We start from the raw sequence: 14,566 nt of genomic DNA, 5'->3' as shown, positions 1-14,566 counted from the left end.
TAAGAATATATAATAAAGAACCTAGTGTTTGGAGTTCAAACCCCATATTTGTACTTTACCAGTTGTGTAACTTGGAGCAAGTAGAAAACTCTTCTGGTCAATTTTTGTCAACTGTAATTTATAGATATGGATATCTGACTCACAGATTTCTTGTTGGGATTGAATGAGCTAATGCATACAAGATTCCTGGCACAGTGTCTCCCACATTTTCAATAAATGTGATATTTTTCTTATTTTTTAATAATCTGTGCATATTTTTTTAATTTTTTAATTTTAATTTTTATATAGCAGGTTCTTACTAGTTATCCATTTTATACATATTAGTGTATATATGTCAATCCCAATCTCCCAATTCATTGAGTGCATTTTTGTTTGTAGCCTATTCAAATTGTGTTGCTCCAAAATTCATTTCAGAAGAGGTTGCCACTCTCAAACCAGGTAGAAGACTCATCAGACCATGGAATCATAGTCAGCCCTGCTAAGGTATAGGGGTACTTACAGGAAGACCACTGCATTGGCTAATCTGATGTCTTCTGGATAAATAACCACATATAATGTACACATGGTTTTTTCATGCCATTGACTTGTTAACCCTTAAAGCCAAGAAAAGACTATATTCCCTAGGTGAATAATAGAATAGACTTTATTCTAAAACAGTTTTCCTTATTTTTAAACTAAGTTATTCTTATTTTAAAAACATAATTATGGGGCTTCCCTGGTGGCGCAGTGCTTGAGAGTCCACCTGATGATGCAGGGGACATGGGTTCATGCCCCGGTCTGGGAGGATCCCACATGCCACGGAGCGGCTGGGCCCATGAGCCATGGCTGCTGAGCCTGTGCGTCCTGTGCTCCGCAACGGGAGAGGCCACAACAGTGAGAGTCCCGTGTACCGCAAAAAACCCCAAAACACAAAAAACATAATTATGATTTATTGTAAGTACCCTTTTAGACTCATTTAGATATAGATATTTTCCATATATCATGCCTGTGCACATAGGAAAAAGAAACAATTGTACAATAAATTGGTTAAGGTGTTCTTAAAACATTTTATACTTGAGTCTGAGTCTCATGAATCACTCTCTGTCTCAGATCTCTGTCATCTGGATTTTTCTCACACAATGTTGTCTTCTGGACTTTCAAGTATATTGGTGAAGAAATATTTCTTGAAAGAATCTCAATTCTTGTCCTTGGGATTTTCCTTCAAGCCACTGACACTCACTCTGAAAATGTTGGTGGTCATGCACAAGCAATAATAAGTATGTCCATAGGCTGCCTGGTTTCTCTGAACACCTGACTTCAGAGACGTTTAAATGTGAAACATATAAACACAACAACAATTGTATCTTAGAGTCAATAAAATGCAGTCAGGATCAACAAAGTTGTGTTGAATTAATGAAAAGTTGATGATGCTTCTGTTTTGAAGTCCACACTGCAGATTCCCCCATAGAGTACCAGAATCAGGGCACTGATTTAATGCATTTACAGCCTCCTAAGTGTCATGTACCTTAATGATGGGAAGGCTTGGGAATATCCTGGGACTTTGCTTCTTTGCAGGTATTGAATGGACTTCAGCCTCCTCTGAGGCAGTCCCCAGCAGCAGGAAACTCTTTTCTAATAAGAGACTATGTGCTTTGATTCTTGGTTACTAGCAATCTATAGTGAAACACTTGCCCTCTGGAGAGGGTGGGAGAGAATAAAATATATTTTTAATTTAATAGATGGTCTTCAGAGTAAAAGGCCTTGGAATGCATGGAAGATAATTATCAATGAATCTGAATCTTCCACTGAGGACTTTTTCTTCCACTGAGGACTTTTTTTGACATAGGAAAATGCCCTATAAAAGATACCAAATGAGAGCTGTCAGTGCCCACTTGCTTTGGAGGTTGAAATCTTTGGACCGATCTCTCTATAATAGCCGACATCACAGATGTTAAAAAACAGAAAATTCCTTCAGATATTTTTAACAAATGTAGTGGCGGCAAAGGTGGGCATTTCGTGAAATGCATGTTCTCAGCACAATTCTCTTTTTCTAATACACTCATGATGTAATTCAACAAGACACTTAGTTTATATTAACTATATCTTGCCACACATGCAGTACCAAGAGGGATCAGGTTTGTCAAAATTCACTCAGGTAGGCTACTGCAAACTGAGATGGGGATTTTAGTAATGCAAAGAGGAAACACCCAGAGCTGAAGCTGACCACCACTGGGGAAAGCAAATCAAGTATAGAAACTTAGGGGATATGGTGAGCTTAGGCTCCATTTGAGATGAGTACCAATAATAATGATAATGAAAACAACAGGATGGTCCACTATGTGCTAGGCACCATGCTAATTGCTGTCCATTGTTAACTCACTTATTCTTCATAACAATTTTGGGGGGATGGGAAGCGGCTGAAAATCATACTCAGCTCTCTCAAAACCAATCTACTGATGAAAACTCAATTCTATAAAACCGATGTTGTTTTGATCCACTTTAAAAAATATAAAATAATAAAACAGCAACACTTAATGACATTGGACAAAACATTTTCTCATCATGTCTTAAAAGCCTTAAACATAAATTAACTATTTTTGTGTTTGCAAATCCTATCCTAGTCCTGTCCACCTGCATCAGTATTTGAAATCAGTATTTTAAAAATTTGATTTTTTTTCCCCCTGCTTAACGTCATATTGTAACCATGGTTTCATGCGTCTGGGTTTCAATGAAAATTTCAGACCAGAAGTCCCCAAATGCTTTCTAATGGTAAACATTGAGCTGGTCTCTAATTTTTATTGTTGCAGATGTCAGTTGCATTTGTTTCCAGACTCTCGAATCCCAGGGAGCACATTTTTCAAAAGTCAACTCTGACAGGAAGTCCGGAGACGTGTAGATCTGCCTCACTGTGTCCCACCCTGGTCTGGGAGCCTCTTGCTGTAAATAGTACCAACTCCAGTGAAACAGCGGGTCCTGAAGGGAGAACTTGGAAGTTATGTTTCAGTTTAGTCTTCAAAGTGGTGACTTATCAGAAGACCTGTACTGGTCTTGCTTGAGAAGAGGATACCTGATATACATTCAAATATTTCTTGCCCAAGCTTTTGATCGTTTTCTGAATTATTATTGAGTATTTTCACCAAGAACGTTGAGTTGTGAAATTTCAAGTCACACAGCCCACTGCATCTCTAATTATAAATAAATGGTTTCAAATTCTGCTCCTCCTGGGGCACTGGTTTTATAGATTAGTCAGCACACCCATCCATCCCTGACTCCTCTGTGTCCTTTTCCTGGAGAAACCACTGGACTTAACTCTTCTGGGAAGGGCATTGGCCTCCATGGGGATAAGCTTACTCATTCTATGTCCTTTGAGACCCCATCCTGTGACCTAGTAAATAGCCTGAGCAGAAAGGGAGCTTTCCCTCAGCTTAGCTGAAATCTCCCCTGGAACTCTCTCCATCAAATAACAAATGTTAAGCTGTCTCAATTGTTAGCAGCTCCTGGCAAAATTCCATCTTTTGTTGGTGCAATTTTGAGCATGTTTCACTCCGTTAGTACAGAGTTCCTTACCCCATACTGATTCATCAGAAATAGTGTGAGATCAGAGGGAACTACTATTTTGCTTCGATGGATCTTTTCTTTTTCTTTCTTTCTTTCTTTCTTTCTTTCTTTTTTTCTTTCTTTCTTTCTTTCCTTCTTTCTTTCTTTTTCTTTCTTTCTTTCTTTTTCTTTCTTTCTCTGTTTTAAATCAAATATTGGAGTCATATTACATACTTTAGTATTTAAATTGGAGGGAAGGAAACACTTTGGGGTATTGTTCTAAGGGCAAACAGCTGAGGGAAAAAAACAAAAACCCACTTTTCTTAGAAATGCATGTGGGGAGGATTTTCCATGACAGTTATTAAGTTCCTGTGCTCTGTTTCTATCTGATTGGAATGATGAAGGGAAAGGATCATATTGATAGAATGGATGTCATTTGTCTGTTGCTAAATTTCTTTTTCTCTCTCTATCCCGATGCATCTAGCTCTTTTGGCTAAATTAATCTTCTTAAAACTGAGGTCACTGAATTACTTCTCCACCGAACAATTATTAGGTTTCCTTATTGCCTTTCATTCAAGCTTGAATTCTTCATTCCAGCATTCATGAACTTCCACAGATGGCTCCTGGCTTACCATCTAAGTCTTATCACTTGTTCCTTCCTCAGAGTAGCACACTCAGCCCTGTCACTTACTAGTTATAAAAGTTACTTAATTGCTGTAAGCCTTGGTTTCCTCATCGGTGAATTAAGAATGATTCCTACCTCATAGATATGTGGGTTTTAGAGAAATCTCAAAGAAACCCCTCTAGATTTCATACACACACACACACACACACACAACATGGGGACAGCAACCATTTGGTGAACAGAAAATTCCTGAGCAGTGATTGCTATAGAAAAACTCCTTGTCTTATACAGATATAAAATTGGTCAATAATTAATAGATAGTATTACATATGATATTCATTTTTATTCTAAGATTGATTCAGATGCTACCTTGCTTTCCTTTCAACTAGTAGAACTGTTTCTATTTGTATCATTCATTTTGGTGCTTAATATTCACTTTAATCATTTTTCTCACTTGTGTGTGTGTGTGTGTGTGTGTGTGTGTTTGAGGCAAAACCGGGGGTGGGGGAAGTTCTCTCCAATCAGATTTGCAAGTTTTTACAAAGTATCAATATGTAGTTAACATGCTATGTTTATTGACTGTAAAGAAAGAAAGAAGGAAGGAAGAAGGAAGAAAGGATAGAAGGGAGGGAAGAAAGGGAGCTGAGGAGGGAGGGAGAAGGGCTGGAGGGAAAGGGAGGCAGAGAGGATAATAGTCAATATATCTTCTTTTGTTTTTTCCCTCTATTCCTTTCAAGGATCAGAACATGTCAATCTTCTTCCACCTGCCCTAGAGAAGTCGCTTCTTGAATAATGACAGGCCCTCAGCAGGACTAGGGCCCACGCTAGTAAAACCCAAACACAGAAGTGCAAAGTCAAATCAACACAAGGGTCTGGGGCATCCGGAAAGGTAGCCAAGCTACTGGCAGAGGTACAATCAGAAGTACAGCAGAGGGTCTCTGGAATCCCAAGCTGTCCATCAGCTTTAGGGGCCAGGAAGTAGGTGGCCACCATCTCTTAGGAGGCTAATTTCAAGGTCAGAGCAGAAGAAAGAGGTTCAAGATGAACTTGAACTTGAATGAAATTCAAATGGTAACCTAGGGTCTCAATAGCTTTGGACTTTGATTGGTCCCAGAATTAGAGGCAAAATGAACCATATGCCTAGAACTGGGTATTTCACAGCCAGGATTAGAAGATGTTGACTCACAAACCTGACTAGTCCTCCAGATTTACAAAGGCAGATATGTCTCAGTCAATCACTGTCCAGATATGTTCTGTTTGTGATCAAAAGTCAGTGTGTATGCACATGTGTACAGTAGGGACTACTATAACACTTTCTAATGTTTGTTAATGCTTGTGGGTACTTATAAGCTGAACAGCCATAGATTAAGGACAACTGAATCTTTTACGACAGGAATTGGCATTCCCAGAAGCATGAAGAACAGCACAGATATGGGTAAAACCTCAAGGGATTAACATCATTACCAGCTGCCTTAGTCAACAAGGACAACACAATGTGTGTGTGGGAAACTCTAGTTAGTAATGATCTTAGTCCTTTGGCTATTTGTGAAACTGTCCAGTTCACACTAAGTTTAACCTCATTCCCATGGTATGTTTTGACTTAAAATTGAGCTCAGAATTCCCCAGGTCTTAACCACAATTCTACTTCCAGAAATACAAACAGCTGCACACCTGTGATTTGGATGGAACCACATGAGAACTGAAGACAGAGAGATGATGGAAAGAGAGGAAGTGATGGCAAGGTTAACACATGAGTGAACTACAGCTTCCTCACACTGTAAGACCTATTTCCAAAGCCTGGACACTTATTTTAGAAACTGCGATAGATTTTCTATAGATTTACCGCAAGAAATCGGTCCTGAGGCAGAGAGGGTTCTGAAATGCTTTCTATCATGTCTTATGTAACTCAGGGAAAAAAAATATTATTCCCCTGAATTGGGGGTGAGACAAGAGATGGATTTGTACAGTGACTAACTGCCTAAATCCATCAAGCATTGCTGCCTTCCCCTCTCTTTGAAGAACAGGAAATAATAAATCAGAAGATTAGGGATTTACTTCCACTTCAAGGTGCCAATAGCCAAGCAAGTTAGCTGGCTCCATGCCTAAGCTGTTTCGTGTGGGAGGTGGAGCCAGGGGGAGAGAGGCCCCAGTGCTTCATGCAGTATTGAGGCCTCTGATGTCTGGTGATACAAAATAAAAGGGAACACTCCTCATTGAAGTCACTTATTTTGTGAAGGTCAGTGGAATGGTGAGAAAAGCAGAAAGTTAGAGCTTCACATCTCCAGGCCTGTTAAGTGACTCCCCGTTGAAATCAGAATAACATGTTTTCTAGATTACCTGGGCATCTGGGGAAACGTCTCTTGCATTAATCTGGATATTATCACAACAGGCAGTAATGTGAGGACACTTGGGAAGGGCTCCTTGGGGTGCTCTCTGGTATGGAATTCCAACAGCATTTGCATTCCATTAGTTTGTAAGTGAAATTCCATATTTCCTTGATTGGAAATCCATCTCCTACACTCATTCCACACCTGCAGCCCCTTGCTGGGGCTCTCATTGGATTTTGAGCAATAATATTTGCCCCTCTGAAGACAAGCCCAATTGGTTGAGCACCAAGGAATGATTAAGGTTGTTAAAAACAAATGGACAAGTAGGTAAGAAGCCCCACTTAGCGAAATGCTCTTACCAAGCTCTCAGAGGTTCAGCAGAGAGGAATCTTTCTGAGTCTGTAAGACAGGGTCCACCCTGTCCCCAGGGAGCTATTAACCCACGCTGTCCTATTCCAGGGATCAAATATCTGTGGGGGCAGGGGTGTGGGCAGAAGTGAATAAGGCAATCACCCTTTCTCTGGAGACAGGAAAGCTTGGTGTGGTCATTAAGTTGCAAGTCCTGGCTGCATAGATTGCCAATCTTGAGTCAAGGCTCTGCGGTCCAAGATGCTCTTCTGCTCCATCTTTGGGCCCTTTCATGGAGCTACTGGCACATCATTTTTCTTGGAATTCATAAAAGTCCTTTCCTCACTCAGTGATATATCCATTCCTGACTCCCAGTCGCCTGCCCAGCCACTGCTCTCCTGCTCCCCACAATAGCCTCTCAATCTCTGTATTTCACAACAGTTTCCCCAAGCCCAGCTGGACTTTCCTCTCCAGCGGATAGGACTTGGCCCATTGCCTTTTATCTTCTGACTTTGCACATCTGCTCTGTCTTAACCCACTTGCAGATCCGGGCAAGAGAGGCTTCCCCTGACGGCTCCTGCCTAGGATCCACATGAGCAAGGTTAGACACCTGACCTTCCCACTTGGAGAGCAGGGATTGGAAGTTCAAGCTGGAAAAATCAAATCTCTTAGGCCAAATGCAGCACTGACTGTCTTATGAGCTTTGGAAAGTCTTCTAACCAGTGCTCTGAACCAACACTGCCCCATGCCAGATTGGAGCCTGAGGTAAAGGGAAAAATCATCAATACCAAGCCTGTCTTTAGTCAAAATTTTGAGACTTCGTTCATTGTGATTTTTTTACATTACTTCTGATTTTTATAAGTCTTGATTACTGGTTTTTTGGGGGAAAGTCTTCTTTAATTTTACACCCAAGGCAAATGCCTCACTCGCTTCCCCTAGTTCTAGCACTGCTCTGAATCTCAGTTTCTTCATCTGTAAAGTGGGGATCTTAATAGTGTTGACTTATTTTTAAAATAATTTTTAAAAATAATTGCATTTTTTTAAAAGCAATTAATGGAAATTGTGTGCATAAAGGGTTAGCAAAACACTTGACTCATGGTATGTGCTCAAAGCAGAAAAAAAAGTGATTACAATTATCATATATTACCTTGTTTTATTATTGTTTGTTATTATGTTATAGCTCCTTAAAATGTTACTCAAGTCCTGTAAATTCCTTGAGGCAAGAGTTTGGGTTGTTATCTTTATATTTTTCTGCAGTGGTATAGTATTTTGCATATAAAAGTTTCTCCATCAAAGCTGTTGCCTATTAATTAGGGAATTGGAACATATTAGACCTAAGATCCATTCCTTCCACTGGTCCCTGGAAATCTGTCTATGATTTCTTCAATATCACCCAGTTGACAACAACTTATGTGTAATCTATGTAATATCATTGCTACCTGTTTTATAACTTTTCTTTACATAAGACCTACTTTCAATAGTCGCTCTTTCTTCTCCTTGCCTCTCTGGTTCATCATCACCACATATACATGGGATGACCGCTACATCTGGGAAAGAGTTCCAGCTCCAAGATTCTTCACCCACTGTGCTGGCAGCATTCTACAAGCTCGTCTTGGGAAACAATAATTAATTACTCTAGAGGGAAACCTCCATCTCAACACCAGCTGGCATCCAGACCCTGCCCTAGACCCCTTGAGTTAGTCTCCAGCAAAATCCTCAGCAAAGACAGCATAAGAGTGAATGGCGTTGACATTACCTTGAGATCCAAAGCATCACTACCTGCATGTTCTTTCTTAAATACAATTGAGATTGCATTAATAAAGTCCCAGAGTAGTGAATTTTCCAGTGGCTACCCTTGGGTACCCCAGCAGTATTTTTGTTTTGTAGATTTGAACAGGCAGTGTGTTTTTCCATCCATCAGCTCTTGAACAAATAAGCCAGGTAATAAAGAAATGACCCAGGAATGCTGCAGCCTCAGATTGGTAGCAGAAAGGAAAGAAGAGACCAGCTTTGAGAAATGGTGAGGTGGAGGTGAACATCAGTATCCTGGGACATATGGATGCTCTTCTTCTAAGAGCTGAGTTGGTTGTTACCTGTTGGGTCCATTCAGGCTGCCAGGCCAACTTCCAGGAGTTGAAAGGAAAACAAAAATGTTGATTATCTGTCCAAATTCTTCAAATGAAAATGAGTAAGAATTTTTGAACATGAATGTGATTTCCATTCCAAGAAGTGCTTCCTGGATGCCAAAAACATATGTTGGTGCTTTGGTTGAAGAAAATTCTTGAGAGTTTTTCTATCATCTATCCATGCAGTACACTCATCTGTATGAAACTGTGCCTGGATATTGTTAACATACATCAGATCATGAGATGCTCAGATCTCACCCTGAATGTGACAACAACAGCAAGAAATGAGGCGTAACACAAAAAACAAAATACGTGGTCTAAAAAAAACTCTTAAAAAACTCAAAGTAATAAACTTTATCCATAATATCTAATATTTTAGTATGTATTATATATTTGTGATTGCATTGGGTTTTAATAAAATTACACAGTCAATAAGGCTGATATTCCCAGCTTTGTTGACCTTATCTTCAAAGCAGTAGCACAAAAGAAGAACTCACCTTCAGGTGCCTTATAAATAGATGTGTGTTCTCTCTCCTTGGTCATGATTACTGTCAAGGTTGTGTGTGGTTTCTATTTTGGGCCCAAAAGGCAGAAAAACTGCTTCTGCAGCCAAGAAGCAGCATTGTAGGATGCCAATAAATTCTGGGGAAAATTACATTTAAAAAGGAAAACTTTGACATACATCTGGCAATCAAACGATCCTGAACATATGGCAGCCAGGTAGGTAGGAAGCTGTTGGAACATGGTAAGTCGAGCTGAGCGCTGCCCCCATCCTGTTCCAGGGTGCATTTGGGAAAGGTCCCGTGGTGAAGACCACATCTCTTCCAACCTGGTGTGGCACATTCACTGGGGAGGGGAGCTGGATGTAACTCGTGTTTGTGTGTATGACCTTCTCCTGGCAACCTCCGATGGCCTCTTAGAGCTATTCTTAGTGACGCAATTGGGTGAAAACTAGACTTGCTGTGGGAGCTGGGCATGTCCTCATGACTCTGCCAATAATAAGACACTGGGAGACTAGAGAAATCCAGAGTCTCAGAATCATGGAATCCTGGTGCTGGGGGATGACAGATGCCCAAGGTCAAAGTCCTGCTGGCAGATGCAGCATGGGTCTCCATGGTTCAGTTTCTGCTAAAAGAGATCATGGCATCTCTTAAGGAAGCCCATGACTTGATGGATCACTCTTTTTGTAAGGGAAAGGGAAAAGCCAGGCTTTTCAACCTCTTCACTGTGAACTCATGAGTTTGTGCCCAAGACCCCCAGAGATGTATTTATTAGAGGGCAATCCTCCAGCCTGCTGGATCTCACTCCTCAAGTCCTGAGACTTTGCACTCCCTCATGTCTTATTCATCTGGTCACCAAGGCTGACCTAATGTCATCATGATATCCTGAAGGATTGCTGCTTTTACTCCCATTCTTCAGACAGAGACAGGAAGGCTCTGTGAGCATGCTTCTTGAGCAAGATCACACAGGTGATAAGCAGTGCAGCCCAAACACAAGTCCAGATCCATATGTCCCTGAATACTGCTGTTGCTACAACACTGACAGTCTCAAAAATGTTCACTTATTTTCTATCCCATGGATTGCAGACTAAATTGTAAGACAGGGTGCTTCTTCATACATCTGATCCTTAAGCTTGCTCCGGATAGAGCATGGGCCATTTTCAGTTTCAGAAACTCAGGGTATGATCCTTTGCTTCCTTCAATTAGGTAACAGAGCACAAAGTATAACTGTGCTTACTGCCAGGCATCACCACATACATTCACATATGCTCTTGCATATATTTTCACAGCATGTCCTCGTGGCTTTAATGTGTATGCATACACATCGTTTCACTCACTGCCACATATACACATTCACTCTCCTACTTAGAGCCAGATTCTTTTATGTCTCCATCAAAGCAGTGGTTATTAAGCTTTCTGTTCATATCTATGACTGAGGGACTTGTTAAAATGAAGATTTGACTAATCTAGGGTGGATTCCAGAAATCTGCATTTTTAGCACAGGTGTTCAGGTGATTCAGATTTAGGTAATCTGTGCACCATTCCTTGGGAAACACTGTCTTGGCTTCGTGATCCGAGATGTCTCATACATTTTTATCTGCCCAGCACACATCAGAAGACAAGGTCCAAGACAGACAGTATTTGGTGAGAATGGATTGAATGAATGACTCTATCATTCACTCTCTCATTCACTCAGAGATCATTATTTCAAGAGAGCTAAGAGGTCAAATTTTTAGGAGGTACTGAAGTCCCACCGGCCCTCTGGGGTCCAGTTGTCTGGACTACTTGTGAAGGAGTTTTGAAAATCCATCAGAACACTATTTTTATTTGTTCCCTTCTGTTGAGAAGACTCTATTCTTAAAGAGCATGTAAGGTGTTACTTCTACAGTACCTAGAGGTTTTCCTTTCTTCTCTATGAAGCACACTCCAAACTAATGACCCTAGGAGATCAAAGACCCTGAGGGAAATTGTCTCTGCCATACCACCTGCCTGGCACAGAAAGGCTGTCTCCTCTTCCTTCCATTTTTCCTAAGTCTTCCACAACCCTTGTGTCTTCCCATCACTGACAATGGCCCTTGCTTATCTTTGCTTGTCCATATCAGCTCCAACACACAATGTCTTGTAATAAGCAGCCCATTGTCTCAGTCTACCTAGGGCTTTTGCATTCTTTCAAGAGTAGAATTCTTTCAAGAGCAGAGGGAACATTGCCTCAGCCCCAAGTGCCCAGAGACACTCACTGCTGCTGCAAAGATTTATTGCAAATATAAAAACTATATTATCAGGACTCCAGGAGGTCTCACACCAAAGAGTACTTCCCAGAACTTCTGCTGCCAGTGTCCTTCTCCCCACGGTGAGCCATAGTTGCCTCCCACATCTGCAGGAGACCCTCCAACACTAGCAGCTGTGTGACTGGCTGAAACACAGATGGGAAGTAGACCTGTGGGAATCAGAAGAATTAAAAACCTTGTGGCTGATAGGGTCTTGGTGCTGCAGCCAAGTGTCAGGCCTGAGCCTCTGAGGTGGGAGAGCCGAGTTCAGGACATTGGACCACCAGAGACCTCCCGGCCCCATGTAATATCAATTGGCGAGAGCTCTCTCAGAGATCTCCATCTCAACGCTAAGACCCAGCTCCACTTAACGACAAGCAAGCTCCAGTGCTGGACACCCCATGCCACAAAACAAGCAAGACAGGAACACAATTCCACCCATTAGCAGAGAGGCTGCCTAAAATCATAATAAGTTCACAGACACCCTAGGACACACCATGGGGTGTGGTCTTGCCCACCAGAAAGACAAGATCCAGCCTCATCCACAAGAACACAGGCACCAGTCCCCTCCACCAGGAAGCCTACACAACCCACTGAACCAAGCTTACCCACTGGGGGGAGACACCAAAAACAACAGGAACTGTGAACCTGCAGCCTGCAAAAAGGAGACCCCAAACACAGTAATTTAAGCAAAATGAGAAGACAGATAAATATGAAGCAGATGAAGGAGCAAGGTAAAAACCCACCAGACCAAACAAATGAAGAGGAAATAGACAGTCTACCTGAAAAAAAATTCAGAGTAATGATAGTAAAGATAATCCAAAATCTTGGAAATAGAATGGAGAAAATACAAGAAACATTTAACAAGGACCTAGAAGAACTAAAGGGCAAACAAACAATGAAACAACACAATAAATGAAATTAAAAATTCTCTAGAAGGAATCAATATCTGAATAACTGAGACAGAAGAACGGATAAGTGACCTGGAAGAGAAAATAGTGGAAATAACTACCACAGAGCAGAATAAAGAAAAAAGAATGAAAAGAATTGAGGACAGTCTCAGAGACTTCTGGGACAACATTAAATGCACCAACACTGGAATTATAGGGGTCCCAGAAAGAAGAGAAATAGAAAGGTACTGAGAAAATATTTGAAGAGATTATAGTTGAAAACTTCAATAATATGGGAAAGGAAATAGTCAATCAAGTCCAGGAAGTGCAGAGAGTCCCATAAAGGATAAATCCAAGGAGAAACATGCCAAGACACATATTAATCAAACTATAAAAATTAAATACAAAGAAAAAATAGTAAAAGCACAAAGGGAGAAGCAACAAATAACATACAAGGAAATCCCCATAAGGGTAACAGCTGATCTTTCAGCAGAAACTCTGCAAGCCAGAAGGCAGTGGCAGGACATATTTAAAGTGATGAAAGGGAAAAACCTGAAACCAAGATTACTCTACCCAGCAAGGATCTCATTCAGATTTGACAGAGAAATTAAAACCTTTACAGACAAGCAAAAGCTGAGAGAATTCAGCACCACCAAACCAGCTCTACAACAAATGCTAATGGAACTTCTCTAGTCAGGAAACACAAGAGAAGGAAAAGAACTACAAAAACAAACCCAAAACAATTAAGAAAATGGTAATAGGAACATACATATCAATAACTACCTTAGATGTAAATGGATTAAATGCTCCAACCAAAAGCCATAGACTGGCTGAATGAATACAAAAACAAGACCTGTATATATGCTGTCTACAAGAGACCCACTACAGACCTAGGGACACATACAGACTGAAAGTGAGGGGATAAAAAAAAAACAAAAAAAAGAAAGTGAGGGGATGGAAAAAGAGATTCCATGCAAATGGAAATCAAAAGAAAGCTGGAGCATCAATTCTCATATCAGACAAAATAGACTTTAAAATAAAGACTATTACAAGAGACAAAGAAGGACACTACATAATGATCAAGGGATCGATTCAAGAAGAAGATATAACAATTGTAAATATTTATGCACCCAACATAGGAGCACCTCAATACATAAGGAAAATATTAATAGCCATAAGAGGGGAAATCAACAATAACACAATAAGAGTAGGGGACCTTAACACCCCACTTTCACCTATGGACAGATCATCCAAAATGAAAATAAATAAGGAAACACAAGCTTTAAATGACATATTAAACAAGATGGACTTAAATGATATCTATAGGACATTCCATCCAAAAACAACAGAATACACTTTCTTCTCAAGTGTTCATGGAATATTCTCCAGAATAGATCATATCTTGGGTCACAATTCAAGTCTTGGAACATTTAAGAAAATTGAAATCATATCAAGTATCATTTCCGAACACAATGCTATGAGATTAGATATCAAGTACAGGAAAAAAACTGTAAAAAATACAAACACATGGAGGCTAAACAATACACTACTAAATGACCAAGAGATCACTGAAGAAATCAAAGAGGAAATCAAAAATATCTAGAAACAAATGACAATGAAAACACGATGGCTCAAAACCTATGGGATGCAGCAAAAGCAGTTCTAAGAGGGAAGTTTATAGCAATACAATCCTACCTCAAGAAACAAGAAAGATCTCAAATAAACAACATAAACCTATACCTAAAGCAATTAGAGAAAGAAGAACAAAAAACCCTAAAGTTAGCAGAAGGAAAGAAATCATAAATATAAGGTCAGAAATAAATGAAAAAGAAATGAAGGAAATGATAGCAAAGATCAATGGAACTAAAAGCTCGTTCTTTGACAAGATAAACAAAATTGATAAACCATTAGCCAGACTCATGAAGAAAAAAAGGGAGAAGACTCGAATCAACAGAATTAGAAATGAA

Source organism: Delphinapterus leucas, chromosome 15 (genome assembly GCF_059928025.1).
Source record: "Delphinapterus leucas isolate spDelLeu-1000000601 "Yukka" chromosome 15, BTC_Dleu_Yukka2, whole genome shotgun sequence".
Classification (NCBI taxonomy): domain Eukaryota; kingdom Metazoa; phylum Chordata; class Mammalia; order Artiodactyla; family Monodontidae; genus Delphinapterus; species Delphinapterus leucas.
This window is presented reverse-complemented; position numbering follows the sequence as displayed.